The following is a 17,553-nucleotide window of genomic DNA, read 5'->3' as shown; positions in this document are numbered from 1 at the left end:
TGGGATTCTTACACATTCCTAACCCTCTACGCCTCCGTTTCCTCATCTTTAAAATGGGAAAGATGATAGGAACATAGCTTTCAATTGAAGACAGGTTAGGAGGGCTGAGTCACCTCTATAGGCTAGAGGCTTGGAGAAGTGTTCAGTGAGGGAGTGAACCCCACTGTGTTGACTAGAAGGACATTTGTCCCCTTATTATGCCTCCCCATACCCTGTACCTTCTCTCTTTAACATGGTGACAGTACCTTTCCCCCTCCAGTAGTCACATAGCTCTGGGCCGTTTTCTTCTCATCTGCTTCTCTTCTCACTTAGAGCTGAACTCTTACGTGGTAGAAACAAGGTTCTAGGCTTGCTTCTACTCTCTTTAGTGAGTCTCAAGAAAAGGATATCATCACCCACACATTTGTTAACAGTGGACACTGACCAAATTGTCCATAGCTAAGCCACTCCCACCCCAGCCAGGCTGAGGAACCTGCCAAAGCTGTTCATCCTTGATAAAGCCTCCGTCATTCTGAAGGAAAACGAGAAAAAAGAACTCACCCCATTTACCTAAAAGACTAGCTTTTACCAGGATATTGCAGCCTTCCTTTGTTTTGGAAGCATGCTAGATGCCCTGTCACTAATGGCACACGGTATTAAAATTAGAGTGCAGTATGTGTTTTGTTCTTTCTAGCCAGCATCTTACTTCATGGCCTGGTCTAGCCTCAAACTCAATATGAATATCTGCCTGGCCTTGAACTTATGATTGCCCAGCCTCAGTCTTCTGAGTGATGGGATCATGGGTGTGCACCGCCATTTTCTGTCTTAAAGTTTTGATAATCGCCAAATGCAACAGCCAATGCCATATCACTGTATCGCTCCACTTTTTGGTGAAATGCTTTAATTGATTTGAGGAGACATAGTCCTGAGACTTGCTCTTCCAAAGCACAGCTGTGCATAGAACAACACTCGATCAGTGTTGGTTAAACAGATACATATGGCGTTTTATTTTCTGATACAAGCATTCTGCCAGTGCGCCTCAGCTTAGCACTAAATGATTCCTACCATGACTTACTGAGCAGCTAACTTTTGCTTTACTGCCCTCGGAGCCTGAGAACACAAAACGAAACACTCCATTGGGTTGAGGAGATTGCTCAGAGACTAAGACACCTTCCACACGAGCATGTGGAGCTCTAGAACCCAGGTGCAGTAGCACATGTCTGTGACCCTGGGCTGCTGGGAGCTCTCTTTCCAGCTACTCTAGCCAACTGGGGAGATCCTAGTTCAGTGAGAGACCCTGACTCAGAAAAATAAAAGGTAGAAAGCAATAGAGGAAAGCATGAGGACAAGCATGTGCATCTACATACTCATAAACAACACAAACAACATATACATACATACATACACATGTATACATACATATATGCACATACACATGTATATACACACACACACAATTACATCCTATGCCTGAAAGATTTTACTATCAGTCCTAACAGTCTAGAATAAACACACACACACACACACACACACACACAAAGTATTAGTATTTATCAGTATATTATTGGAATAATCAGTCAATAACAACACTTAGTATTGGTGCCCCCTGCCCTGGATGGAGAGGCTCTACAATTCATGCTCTATAGCTGTCTGTCCCTAGACAGGCTAAACTGATGAGGGCATTTGAACCCTCAACTGGTAATATTTTGGGGGTTCCCATGCTACAAGGAGGAATGTAGAGAGCAATATGATTTCTAGCCCCCGAAGCCCCATAGATATAAGGACTCAGGACCATTTGAAGAATATTTATTAAAACATGAAGGATATGAATGGTCCATAAACCCACTATCTAAATTGTCCCTGCTGGATATGAAATAAAAGTATTTTACCATGTGGTTAGAAAAATTCAACTTAAAAACAGGAAGCCATAAAAAGGAAGTAAATTCTCACTGTTCTCCATGGGCTCTTTGCAGGCGTGTGTCTGAAGCATTTTGAAGGCATATTTGTACACTCCTGTATGTAGAATGTGGGGTTAAACAAAAGAATATTTGTATTTATGGACTGGGATTTTAAGTCAAGCATAGACTAGGTAGGTGTCTGGTACGTAGGAGGACCTGGGTTTGAGTCCCAAAATTTCAAATAAAGAGAACACATGTGTCCAAATACCAATAGCTATCACCAGAGTCCTTAGAGATTCCAAAGAAGAGAATGACAGTAACACCCCAGCCAGGAAGGAATTCATATTCTGCAACTTCTGCATTAGTTTGCCATCTCAGTCTGGATGACCAATACGCCCTTTCCCATTTTTCCCCCTGAGTTAGTTATTCACCTTGGTTGGTTTGCACACAGCCCAAAGTATCAGTTTTCCCCTCTGTGCGTCCTATTCTTCACACTCATTCTAGAAACGGCACCGACTGCAGGAGCCCACGTTGACCTGTAGGTTCCCTCTTGTTGTTTGGAAGGCTTTGATTTCTGTGAAGTTTGTTTATTTTGTCCCCAGGCACTTCCCATATCCATAAGGAACGGTGTCTGTCCTAACTGCCGTCTTACTCTACTGGTATTTAATCCACCATCGGTTCTGTTTGTTGCCGCCTGTTCCGTTCTATTCACGGATCCTGTCTTGATTCCACTCATCTGTCTCTCTTTTTTTTTTTTTTTTTTTTAGCAGCACCAAATTGCTTTAATTGTTGTTGCTTCTTAATATGTTTTGATAATCTGAAAGGGATAATTTACTCCATTACTCTTGTCTGCCCCTCCCTGAGATTTCCTAGGCATTATATATTTATATCACAATAATTGCCAGTATCATTTTCCTAATTTTCCTCTCCTCAAAGAAACAGACTCTAATGGAAATTCTGTAAGCATGGTGTTTGCTCTCTAATTTTGAGAGTGACCCTTTATAGGTTTAAATAATGTCCTTATATCTTAGGTGCTATGAATTTTTGTAATGAATAAGAATTTATTTTTAATTGATTGGTCTTTTCCTATTGCACATGGTGTCCTCGTATCCTCTCCTAATATCACAGCTGCTACTTCTTCCTTCTCAGGTAGAAGCATTTTACACTGCTGAGATTTCATTCCTCCAGCTAACGTGAATTTTCTATTTCGGATGGCACGGAATTTAACTTGCTGTTTTTGTTCGCTTGGCCACAGCTCTTCACATGGGTTCATGAAATTGTTGCTGGCTTTCTTGTGTGTCTTAGGAGATTTGGGGATCCCCAGCCTCATAACATGAGCTGGGTAGTTTTCCTTTACTAGTCTCTAGTAGAGATGTGATATCACTCTTAGCTATTTTTCTAGTTTTTAAAAAATCAGAAAAAAATTTACTTAAAAAAAAAACAAACGACCAATTTTCCACCACACTGAGCTGTACTGGTTTTGGACCACACGTTGGATATCTGCCATTTTAGAAATGATTCTTGTTATTAAAAATTATACCTATCAATTTAGTTTTCACTGTGCAGACCTGTGCTACCATGCCTGGTTAAGATTTCACAATGGAACTAAATAATTCTGATTTCTACCATGCTCCCCAGTATATGGGTTTACCTTTTGAAAACCTCCTGAATTCAGGCTGGCCTAGAAGCTGAACGTTTTAACTCTAAAATGAAAAGATGTTTTAAAATATAAGAAATTAAATGAATTAGCATGTTTTGTTCATCGCTCTTGGTTATTTAAATTCCCTCTAGGTTCTGTTTTAGTACTTTAAGAGATATTTAATATCCAGTTTATAAATAGCTAAAAAGAACCTCATTTTTCCTCTTAGCCTTATAAAAACTTTAGTTGGGTATATATGGACAGTTTCTTTCTCTTGCTCTTTTTTCTTTTTTTGGCCTCTGATCTCTTGTCTCTCTTTGCCACTGATAAGTCTGCAGTTCATCCAATCTTCATTTAGTTCTTTTTCTCTTCCTGCGTGTGCCTATGCGTGTGCCAGGGTCCAGGTCTGAAGAGGCCAAGGAGGATGCCAGGTGTCCTGCTCTCCCATCCTCCGTCATGTGCCCTGGAGACAGGGTCTCCCTGAACTTGGAGCTAAACCGGCATCCAGTGAGCTCCGGAGAGCCTGTCCTACAATATTATGGTTACAGATACATGTACAGCCAAGTCTGGCTTCGTACCTGGGTGCTGTAGATTAGAACTCAGGTCCTCATGCTTCTACAGCAAGCACTCTCACCCACTGAGCCAGTCCCCTGTCTTCTTTTCTTCTTGTTTCTCTTCACTTCACATTTTTTTGGGGGGGCAGTTTGGTTGTTATATGTCTGCCATGGAATTATTCCTATTTCATTTTCTTTACTAGCGAGCTTTAACACCTTTCATACTTTTTTTCTGAAAATTTTATTAGACATATCCATTACCATATAATCTAGATGAACTATATGTACCTGTGTGTGGATCGAACGTATCAACTGTACAGTTCATTTGATACAAATTTTATGGTTTTTATCTTTAAGATTTCTAACAGGTATCTTTGGATAGTCATAGATAGTCAACTGTCTTCTTTTTACTTTACTGATAGCTATTTCCAGATAATAGTTTGAATTTGGTTTCTAGAATATTCATGCTTAGCCAGGCACGGTAGGTAGCACAAGTCTGCAATGCTAGAGTTCTTGAGGCTGAAGTAGAAGGACTGAGAATTCAAGGCCTGCCTGGACCACAAAGGAAGATACTGTTTCAAAAACAAAATAACTTACCTAAGACAAAACTTAAAGTGCCATCCTCGCTCATTTTTAATGTTTACATCTAATTGGTTTAATGTTTGCTAATTGGTGAGCATTTTTAACTCACGCCTTCAGATTGGTTCATAATAGTCACACCATTGAGGTGCATTCCTGCTCCAGTGCTCCAATGGTGGCCCACATCTGCTGTTTTCCCTTGTTTTAGATTTCTAAACATAGTTTGGGTTGATGAGGAATCTAAGATTTTTGGTTTTTCTGTCATTTCGAGCTCTCCTGACCTTCTGCCAGCGCTTGAATCACAGGTCAGAAGCAAGACATTATAACAGGAACCAGGGACTCTCTTCCCCAGCAGGGTGCTCAGTGACATCACAGGTCTAGCCATCTTCTTCAGGAGCCACATCTGTCCTCAACTTCCCCATAGCCGATAAGGATGTATCTCTAGGCAAGACTTTCCTTTTCATCCCCCAATGTTTTATTCTGTCTTGAATTCATGACATCTCACTAGACAAATTGAGTCTTTGGTGTCTCACAGGAGCTCGGTTCCGGGTAGCCACTGCAGACTTCCGGGTGGCCACTGCAAACTTCCGGGTTGCCGCTGAAGATTTCTGGGTGGCCATAGAAGACTTCCGGGTGTCGAATCTGTGAGGCCTATGGCTTTTTGTTTCTATCATTACTCTATATTTCTGTTCAATGGGGGTACTTTCTAGTCTACCTCCATATTAAACACTTCCTCCCAACGTCTGATATATTGAAGCAGTTGTGGATTAAGACAAGGCATGGGTTTATCATGTTACTTCCAGCTCAGATTTAACACCAGTTTTGGTAAACTTCCAGTCACGTGCTCTACGAGGTTCTGAAATGTGAGGCAACCTTGTTACATTTCTACAGCCCTTGTTTACTTTTTATTTTTTTCAAAACCAGAAAAATACTTTCAAACTCTCACAATGGAATCACTTAGGGAAAATAGCAAGTTTTCCCTGAATGTGGAGCATCTTTGTTGACTGGAGGGAGATACATTTTGTGGATGTCACAAACAGCTCCATCAGATGGAAGATAAATCCAGGCTCTGTCTGAAACCCGGAAGTTCTGAGAACCCCAGGCAGCCGTTTTCATGTATTTTCAGCCGTATTCAGTGTATTTTCTTTGTGAGAGTCTCACAGGCCTGCCTTGCTTCAAATTTGCAATCTTCCAGCCACACCCTCCTCTGTGTTTGGGTTACAGGTAAACACCACGACATTCACTCTCTACCATTTTATGCTTTTCCTTCTAAGGTTTAGGATGAATTTCTGTTGATGCCAAACAGATTGCTAACACACAAAGCGCCAAGTCTCTTGGAGGAAGGATTCCATAGCAACTGAGAGATAGGTTAAATCACATAACCTATTTTCTTTTTGTATCCTGAATTGCTTTCATAAGATATATGGATAAATTCTTTAATTTGAGTGCTAGCTTATGCATTAGACTTTCTGATTTTTCTCAAAAGGGCTTGCTGAGGGCTTGACAAATGCTAAGTTGATTTACAAAACGCACTTGGCACAATTGCAGCATTTTAATCAAGACAGATTTCAAGGCCGGCAAACGGCATGTTGACGCTCTTGTTTTCTACCTAATGGAAATATTTAATTTCCAGAATGAACCAGCAGTCACCCTGGCTTTGCTTAATTCCAGCCTTGCCCTATAACAAACCATTCTCAAGGCCAGCACAGTGGCTTCCGAGTCCCAGAGCAAGGCTGGACACTGTGGCTTTTAGCTTGAGGTGCTGACCGATTTGTTTTTCTTTACTGGGCACAGAGACTCTTTATTAAAACCCAGAAGCATCAAAGTGTTTCCCTCCATCACTTACAGAGGAGAATAACTCCCCAAATTGTAGAAAGAATTAAATTTTTATGACATTGTAGTGAAAGTGTTTCTGTCTGTAGGTCACCAACACGCCCAATAAAAGCTGGGAGAGCAGTCGCCAGGCAATTTCCCGATTCAATTCTTCTTTGAATTAATCTGCCTTGCTGATGGTGGAGAAAGAGACGCACCTTTTAATATTTGTGTCCCAAAGAAGACATTTCTGGATACCTCATTCTTTTCTATTAAATTGGAAAATGGTCAGTGTTTTAGTTTCCTTTCTTGATGCTATGATAAAACATGCTGGCAAAAAACAGCGTAGGGGAGGAAGGTTTATTTAGATTACAGCGTCAGGTCACTGTAATCTAGCAAAGACATCCATGGCAGGTCCTTGAAGTAGCTAATTACACCACATCTGCCATAGGGAACAAAGAGAAATGAGTGCTTGCTTGCTCTCTATCTCTTTTTACATTGGTCAGGGCCCTCTTGGTAGGAAATGGGACCACCCATAGTGGGCTGGCTGGCTTTTTCCACATCAATTTAACCTCAAGGCATTTCCTCACAGGTATGCCCATAGGCTAACCTGATCTAGACAAGTATTCTATTACTCTCTAGGTGGTTCTAGGTTGAATCATGAAACCAAGCATCATAATCATCAGAGAAACCCAAAGAAATTATCAAGCTGAATCATCAGGAAAATGTAGCTCTTCATATTCTCACTGAAAATGAGACTTTTTAGTTGGTGTTGATACCGAGACTGTCCTGCTAGACTATTAGATCGGCGAGAAGAGCTGTGACTGCCTGTTATGGCCTCCTTCTCCCTTCTCCTAGGCTGGGGGAAGGCCATGCTTCATAGTCTAATAGAACACAACATACTTTGTACTCCGAACCCTGCCCTGTCTGTGCATCTGAACTGGAATCTTTAAAGTTACCAGTTGTCTTATCTCCCAGTTCCTTCCTCCCACCATAGACTTACTTCATCTTGTATGAATTTTAAGCTTAAAAAGACTCCAATGACCCAGCCAAAGATTGATTGATCCTTCCTTCCTTTTCATTTTTCTTTCTTTCCCTCCCCCTTCCTTTCTATTTTCATGTCGATGAAGCTTTAGGAAGTACAAGATTTTTGTTACCAAGCACCCAAAAGATTATGTGTGTCTCTGTGTGTGCACACTATAATAAACCCATTATTATGTTACTTCGTCAGACGTCAGCAGCATACAATGTATTTTTATGGATCAGGTGTGTAAAGTGATAATCTATATTATACCTCTAATGGAAAAAAAAGGTTTTTCACATTGAGAACATAATTTTAAGTGAGTAAGCTCTCAATTTTATATAAAAAAGTTTTCAGGTAATGAGGAACCCAGCTGGCCCCTCTGCTGGCTGTCTTTGGGGTCGGTCACTCCTTTGTTGTGACAGCTGATTAGATTCAGATGCCGACTTGACCTGCTCTAAAATGACCCGTGAAGATGACTGTCTAGATTAGGCTGGCCTGTGAGTATGTCTGTGGGGATTGCCTTGGTGATGTTAACTGTGGTGGAAAGACTCTGCCTAGACGTAGATGGCCCCACTCCCTGGGTTTGGGTCCTGGTTTGTGTAAGAGTGGAGAGAGTGAGTTGGGTAGGAAGCACGCATACCTCCCTTCTCTCTCTGCCCATGACTGTGGATGTGACGAGTTGCTTCAAGTTCTTCTCTTTACTTTCCCACAGCAATGGACCATGGTTTGGAATTGTCAACCAAATAGACCCCTTCTCCCCTAAATTGCTTCTGTCAGGACATTTTGTCCTAGCGAAATAAACAAAACTAGAACAGTTTTTAATAAAAACGGCCACATTTTTTCTGTGTAGGCAGGCTTGGATTATCTCAGGAAGGGTAGGGTTCCTTTTACTTAAACACTTCACAGATACTGGCAGCCATCCCTCCAGTGGAACAGGCTTCAGGCAGCAAGACCCATGGCTACACTTGAAGGAGGCCGAGGGAAAACATTGGCCTTGTTCTAAGAGGGACTTAGAGGTATGAGCCAAAGAGGTGGGCTATGAGCTCCACAATGACCAGTATTCCAGATGCAATTTGAAAGTCTGTTGAGAGCAACTGTGCTCAGTAGAAAGGATGATGACAAAGATGTGCCCAGTGGAAAGAACAGGAGATATGTAGCATGTCTGTCTGTCTGTCTGTCTTAGTTAGGGTTTTACTGCTGTGAACAGACACCATGATCAAGGAAAGTCTTATAGCGACAACATTTCACTGGGCCATTAACAGTTTAGAGGTTCAGTTCATATCATCATGGTGGGAGCATGGCTGCAAATCCAGGCAGGTATGGTATGGGAGGGAGCTGAGAGTTCTATCTTCATCTGAAGGCTGCCGCAGGCAGCGGACTAGAGTATTAAAGCCCACAGCCCAGCAACATACCTACTCCAACAAGGCCACACCTATTCCGGCAAGGTTACATCTCCAAATAGTGCCACTCCCTAGGCCAAGCATATATAAAATGTCACACTATTATCTATCATCCATCCATCCATCCATCCATCCATCCATCCATCCATCCATCCATCCATCCATCCATCCATTGATAATGCCATGTATAGATTCTGGTCAACTATACACTTGAGAAAAGGATAGCCTCTTCAGGAAATTGGGATTTGGGAATTCAGGTATCCACATATGAGAGAATGAGCCTAGATTCTTATTTTATACCATACATAGAAACTGACTCCCAAATAGATGAAAGACTTAAATGTAAAATACTCCTCAAAGAACCCACAGGATAAAGTCTGCAAAGACTGGTAAAATATGCCCCTCTCGCCAAAAAAAAATCACAGGCAATTTCTCTGGGATACAAAGGTAGGAACACACAAAACTAGTGCAGGAAACAACCAATAAATGAAAAGTCAGCCTGCGGGATGGGAGGTAATGTGTTCAAACCACATAGCTGACAAGGGGTTAATTTCTACAGCATGAGGAGCTCATACAACTCAATAGCAGTCCCCCAACAATGCAATTAAAAAATATGCTGAGCAGACACATCTTTCTACAAGTTATGCAAACTGCCAAGGAATAGATCTAAAGGTTTTCAACATTATTCACGATTAGTGAAATGCAAGCCCAAATCACAGCCATTATCACCTCTTACCTGTTAGCTCAGAATGAAAAGTGAAGCATGTTTGTAGTGAGGATGTGGAGAAGAGAGAGCTTGTGTGTGCTGTTGACGGGTGTATTCGTTGTTTTTCTATTGCTGTGATCAAGGCAAGCTATCTGGACTTGAGGTACCAGGGGGGTTGGGAGTCCATCATGGAGGCAGACGCCAGGCAGCAAGCAGTTGGGCATAGTGGCAGAACAGGAAGCTGAGAGCCACACACCAAAGCAAGAAGGACAGACGGTGAGCAGGGTGAGACCTGTCCAGAGCCACCTCAGTGGCACACACCTCCCGCAAGGTGCTACTATCTAAACTGCTCTTAAGAGCCAAATGTGTGTTCAAGTGCCCAGACTATGGGGGATGCATTCTTCCAAACTACCACAGTGGATACAAGTGGAGCACCCTTAAAAGCTTAAAAAGCTACCCAGAGGTCTAGGAATTCCATTTCTGGGTATTCATGCAACAGGAATGAAATAGTCATGCAGAAGAGACATTTACATGCAAGCATGTATGTATGCATGTATGTATGTATGTATGCATGCATGTATGTATGTATGCATACTTGTATGTATATATGCATACTTGTACAGGCATGTTCACTGCACCACCATTGTAAAAAGTCAGAATATGGTGACCTGTATAACTGTGGATGGATGCATAATTGAAATAATGGTTTATATATATATACAGAGTCAAAATCTTATTACTAATAACAACATAGGCAGACAGGAATGCAGTACTTTAAATGAAATAAGGCAGACACAGAAAGACAAATATTGCAAGATTTTTACCAATATGTGAATGATAAAATTGTCAAACAGAGGATAGAAGAGTGGTTGTCGGGGGCTGGGGAGAGAAAAAGCGGTGATGATTAAGGTCTGGATTTAGCTTTCATTGAATATATTGCCTTCTGTAATGTATGATGCATATTTTAAAAATGCTCGAAATGTTCTTTTTAATGGTTGCATAGCATTCCCTACAAAAAACTCACAGGAAGACTGTGAATTTCCTTTCTCTCTCTCTCTCTCTCTTTAGTATTAGGAACAGCAGTAAGTGAACAGCCCTTTATCTACACAGAGACACATATTCTTTTCCAGCATGCCCTCTGCAGTGGGTCTTCTTCCTAGATAGATTTGACCCCTTCTATGCATCTATGGTCTCACCTGTGTTCAAAGTTTGGTTGTAAAAAGAAAATTCTGGTTTGTTACCGAGCATAGGCAGAAGAGGAAAGGACAGATGCATCTGGCTTGATTTGAGATTAGGCTAGGGAAACTGATGAGTGAAGGAAGTGCTTGCCACCTAGGCATGAGGATCTCAGTTCAAATCCCAAGAACCCACATAAAGGTAGACAGGGAAGGGCACATCTGTGAGATGGACAGGTACACAGAGAATGAATCCCAAGCCTGACAAGCAGGAAGTAGAAACACAGGCCCCGTCTCAAACAGCGTGGTAGGAAGGATTAAGCTAAAGGTTGTCTATGCTCTACACATGCTTTGGCATGTGTCTGCTATCTCACACACACACACACACACACACACACACACACACACCAGGGACACACATACCACAGACACACACATACACACACCACACCACAGACACACACACCAGGGACACACATACCACACCACACACACACAAATACCACAACACACACACACCACAGACACACACACCACACCCACACACAGACACACACACACACACCACAGACATACCACAGACACACACACACACACACACAGGCACACACTTCCACACCACACCACACACACACACATGCACACATACCTCCAGCACAGACACACATACCACAGACACACACACACCACAGACACACACACATATACACATACACCACAGACACACACTACACACACAACACATACACCACAGATACACACACATACCACAGACACATACCACAGACATATGCACACACACACACACACACCATAGACACACACACATACCACAGACACATACCACAGACACACACACACACACACACACACACACACAGACACACATACCACAGACACACACACACACACAGACACACACACACAGACACAGCACACACACACATAGACACACACACACACATACATACACAGACACACACACAGACACACACACACACACACACACACACACACACACACACACAGACACACACACATACACACACGACACACACAGACACACCACACACATACACACATATACACACAGACACACCACACACAGACACACACAGACACACACACACACCACAGACACACAGACACACAGACACACAGACACACACACACACACCACACACACACACACATACCCCCCACACATGCACACACACACCATAGACACACACATACACAGACACAGACACACACACACACCACAGACACACACACATACACACACACACCACACACACACACACACACACACACACACAGATTAGGACAGTGACATTTGGTGAGCCAATACCCACCAGTGGGTGGAATCCATGGAGTTACAGGAAGAGATTACAAAATTTAGAGCAAGAAGCCAGGAATCCCATTCTGCCCCACACAGTTCCTACCCCACTAACCACAAAAAAGCCTAGATATGTTGCCAGCTAACAAAGGCCATAAAGTGTACAGCGTGGGCTGACCTCTGGTCCACGGTGATAGCACCAGGGTCTGTGGGGTGTGTCAGAACCGGTATCAATGTAACTCGCCCCCTTGGTAGTCTGTAGCCCTGCCTCACACAATAACATTATAGAAACCTTTGCATGAAGACCATAAAATGCACATTTTTTTGACATATGATGCTTGGGCTGGTCAAGTCCGTTGGGGAAATATATATGGCGATGGGTGGAGTTTTTTTTTTTTACATCTTATTCATATTTATACTTTTTATGTAAGCCCCCTGTTATTTTCCTGAGAATCTAGGATATAGCAGACTCTGGGGAAATAAGTATTATAAAGTTGGCAGGTAGAAGGGGTTTTGGCTGTTGTTTTTCAAACATATTACACATATTTTTACATTATTAAAAACACACGCACACGCACAACACCATTTCCCCAGCAGCCTCTTCGGCTGACTCGTGTCAAGCCTAGTGATTTATACGATTGTTTGCATATATTATATTTTAAAACACATATTGCTTTTGTAAAATGTGTATTTATTATACATTTTGGAATTCATAATATGTGCTGGAAACGCTTCCTTTGTCTCGCTGGGTCTGAAACAGTCTGTCATGAAAACACATTTCTGGAAGGGACAAATGGCTTTAGATGGAGCCAATTCTTCCTCCTGCAGTTCCTGTTGTGCTCCCTTCTCTCTCTCTCTCTCTCTCTCTCTCTCTCTCTCTCTCTCTCTGTCTCTCTCTCTCTCTATCCCTCCCTCCCTCCCTCCCTCTCCCATCACATGCACACGCACACGCACATGCACACGCACACGCACACACATGCACAGTTACCTGTCCCCATTTCTTTCCTTTGTACATTACACCCTCGGCACATAAATAATAAAACCAGTATCAGAACGACGGCCTGAGAAGAATGTTCTGTTAGGAATGGATGTGAATTTTACAGCCTCACAGCAAACCACCAAGAGAGTATTAGGAAGAGGAGCAACTCCTATCGATTGGACAGACCCAAATGAGGAAACACCACCGAGTGAGTTCTTCAGATGAACCTGAAAACGATGAGGCCATGTTTCTAGTTAGTGCATGGGAGGGGCGACCGGAAGCTCACACATCTTGGTAAAGCCATGTGGGGTTGGATGCGGATATGCCTGACTTCATGCAACTCTCCCCCAAATTTCCACATCCACCGTAAACCCAGTTCCTGCCGTTCCTCGTTTCTGCGCCCTCTCACAGGACCCAGAATGCTCAGAGGAACCAAAGATGGCCTACCCATGCCCTCAGTGAGGCCCTGCCTGACCCTGTGTATTTGCCCCTAGATGCTCAAACTCGTCAGGGAGCAGCAGAGGAGGACATGAGGGCTCTGACTTTATTGGCATGGCTGTGGGCATCTCTTGCCTGCCGTCCTGCAGAGGGAAAGAGCGAAGGGTAGCCATGCTGGCTGAGGCAGGGAGGCACGGAGACTCAACAGGGACCATGGAGTCCATTGAATGATTTCTCAAATGAGACCACAGGAATGAGAGCTCCTGATCCTAGACAGAAGCTAGACTCGGCATCTCCCCATCTGCTTCTCTATCCTGTCTGATTGGCATAAAAAGAAGTGAGCACAGACGCACCCGGACAAGCCAGGGAGGACGAATCCCTACAGATCCATGTCTGCCTGGAGATCTGAAGGTGCTTTCCTTCAGCTACAGAAAACAGGAACCAGCTTGAAAACACAGAAAGGTCCTGCATCTGGGCTCTGAGGCTTGGCCGTGTGTGAGCTGCTAGCCAGGTGTGCCCACTTAGCTACTCCCTCCTGCTGTCCTCCATGGAGATGTATTTCTTCTGCATGCACGTTACCAAGCCCTCATACTTAGTCACCCATTAACTCATTTCTCCACACACGTCTTGGATCATCTCTTCGAAGGCCTTTGAGAACAGCTGCGGCCTCCGAGGTCTAAAAAAGGCAGCCCTGAGAGCCAAGATTATGTCTTCAGTGCGTCGCACGCACATGTGGCATGTGTGTCTTCAGTAAATAACTACCCGTTTTCACATGGATTATTTAGAATTTCTGATGAAACTGCAGAAATGTCAATGCAGAGAGTGAGCCACCAATCAGAGCACAGCTCTGTGACCCTATTCTCCTTCAGCCTCACTGCTATTATCTCTAAGGGGTGAAGTCCTCCGTCTCTTGCTATACCTTTTTTTATGATCTAGGATGCTGCTAATAATGACTTTGTGTTACATAAAGCAGATACGTTAATGTCACCAAGTCCCCAAAGTACTGAATCAACCTGACTCCTTTCAAGAAGCAAGCACACGGTGAAGGAGACCAGGTTGGGGGATGGAATAGGGGCATCTCTCTCTCACATTAGAAATGGAGTCCCATCCCTGGCCTGGTCCCCTTTGAAGCAGAATATTTGAGGATCCATGGCTACATAGAAAGGCTGGTGTCTGGATGAATAGCTCTTCAAAGGAGAACTAATCGAGTGTAGAGTTCCAGTTGGTTGAAGCTTGCTTGACCGAAGTATATGTGTGTCCTGTTCCAAGGCTAGGAAGGGCCCATGTGACTTCCTCATCAGCAAGCGCCCCACCATTTTGGATGGATGCAAGACAGTGATTCCAAATGGCATCTTCGAGGGAACTCAGCTGCTAGTTTTCAATGCACTGGGAAACCTACCCCGCTTCCTTTCCAGTGTGATACAAGCCAGACATTTGTCTCTCCAAAGGGGCGGGTGAGAGGAGAAAGAACATTTTTTAGTGGCTTATGGGTATTTGCTGTTTAACCCACAGTGAGGTTCAAGCCTGGCAGATCAGGTTCTGTTTCCTCAGGTGCTCTTTTGATAGGAGTCAGATTCATCCTCTTGAACATCCTTTCAATGGGGCCGAGTCCTACAAGCTGACAGAGGCTGAGAAGACAAACAGCTACCCACTTGGACTCTTGGGGAATCATCAAAGGAACAATAACCTTTGCCAGATGAATCTAGATGTGGAAGCAAACCAAGAGTAAAGGGGGGAGGGCGACAAGGGAAGGACTTAGCTAAAGTCTCACCAGGATCCTGTGTTACGTATTACATAGTACTTTTTGGAATCCTCATTACTGAGGTCTAGAAGTGCTTTAGAAAGATGAGTCTTGAGCCCTGCTTGAAGGGTGGCGATTATAGCATCAATACCATAGGTATGTGGCAGTCTAAGCACACACATGCACATATCCACATAGATAGAGCCCTTCACATCTGTGGGTTCAGTATTTATAGATTCTGTCAACCACAGATTAAACGCATTTGAAAAACTAAAAGCTCATACAATGGCAATATTATAGTAATGGAAATAGAACAGGGGGGATGACTTAGTGGGTAAGAGAGTGACTGTTACACAATCATGAGGACTGAGTTCAAATCCCCAACATTTCTGGAGAAAGCCGGGGTGGTGGTGTGTGCCTGTAACTCAAGTGCCGGGGAGTCAAGTCAGTTGCATCATGGGAGCTCGCGGCCCAGCTAGTCTAGTTGAACTGGTTAGTTTCTGTTAGTAAGAGACCCTGACTTGAAAGGGATGAGGCAGAGAGCAACCTAAGAAGACGCCCGATGTCTTTCGTAGCCTCTGTATGTTCGCAAATGGGTGTCGGAGTCCGTACACCCATGTGCACACTTTCAATGACAAACTTAAAGCAGTGACAACAAAAACAACAACGCCTAGGAATTATTTCGCCAGCTTTTACACAGTGTTACAGCTTATAAATGATGTAGAGATGTTCAAAATATAAAAGAAGATATATGTGGGTCACATGAAATACTACTCCATCCTACATGAAGGAATCAAGTGTCCACAGATTTTTAGTGTCCACAGAAGGGTCTAGAATAAATCTCCTACGGCTATCGATGAGTGGTTGTATATTTATATATAAATAGAGAATAAATTGATTTCTACAAATCACAAGACTTCAGCCAGGTTTTACTGCATGGCCACTTTATGCCAGTCACTATGCTGGGTACAGGGATACCCCGGACGGAGTCCAAACAGCCTCTGGGCTGGTCCTCCACAATCTAAGAAACTCCTAACCAAACAATGGAGTATAAAATGATAGTGGGTAGCTGGAGAGACTTCTCAGCACTTAGGAGCATGCACTGTTCTTGCAGAGGACCAGAGTCCCATTCCCCACACCCATGTTCAGTAGCTACAACCAGCCACACCTCTAGCTCCAAGGGATCCTAAGACATCTTCTGCCTTTCTGGACACTGCAGTCATGTGCACATACTCACAGGTGCACTTGGAAATAAAGTCAATCTCTTAAGATCGAGGGGACATTTATGTTGACCTGAGTGTTAGGGAAGATTTTGCTATCGAAAGTGGTAGAGCTGAGAGAGGAAAGATGAGTGGGCATGAAGCTGGCAGGACAGCAATTCAGCCAGAGCTTGTGCAAAGGCCCTGTGGGGGGACAGGAGTATGATGCAGAGAAGAGAATAAGGACAACATGGGACTGCATATCATCCACAAACTTGCCATCCCTGAAACATGACTTGTAGGTTTGATAAAGGATTCCAAGCAAAGTGTGCACTCAAGGTAGAAGGGAACTCCGGCTGAACTTGGGGCTAGAGATAGGCTCAACAGTGAGACCCGTGTCTCCTAACAAGCTACTTAGCACTATAAGCAGGCCTGGTTTTTTACCAGGGACACGCCCTGTTGTTCTAGAACCCAACTTTGTAAACTGTGGGTAGAGACACCCACGTGGGTGTCACATAACTGAATGCAGGGGTTATGGGAAATCTGGCTATCGTGAAGATTTCTGAACAGGAAGTGACCAAAATAAATTGCAAATTGAGCAGTTATGAATCCGAGGTGTTGTGAGCAGTGCTCACCAGTGTGGCGTTGCCTGGCTTAGAAGCAGAGTGAAGGAACATTGGTTAGCAGAGTTAAGTCCTTCCTGCAGGCGAAGCCAGAAGTGCATGAAGCAAATGGAAGACTCGGAATGCAGATGGCAGATAAAACATGGCATTTGGGAACCATAGGCAGAGAACCCAGACACAGGGTCGGAGACCTCACAGCAGCCTTGATGGGTCTGAAGCACCAGAGCCACAGAAAGACAACTTGAGGGGTTGGGGATTTAGCTCAGTGGTAGAGCGCTTGCCTAGGAAGCAAGGCCCCTGAGTTGGTCCCAGCTCAAAAAAAAGAACCAAAAAAAAAAAAAAGACAACTTGACCTTAGCAGCTACAACGCATCCAGGTCAACCAAGTTCCATGGCACAGAAAGTGGTTGATTCACTCAAGGCCTACCTGCTCCTCAGGGAGCTATTGCCCCTCCATTCTTCCTCTGAT

The sequence above is a fragment of the Rattus rattus genome, chromosome 17, assembly GCF_011064425.1.
Source record: "Rattus rattus isolate New Zealand chromosome 17, Rrattus_CSIRO_v1, whole genome shotgun sequence".
NCBI classification, from domain to species: domain Eukaryota; kingdom Metazoa; phylum Chordata; class Mammalia; order Rodentia; family Muridae; genus Rattus; species Rattus rattus.
This window is presented reverse-complemented; position numbering follows the sequence as displayed.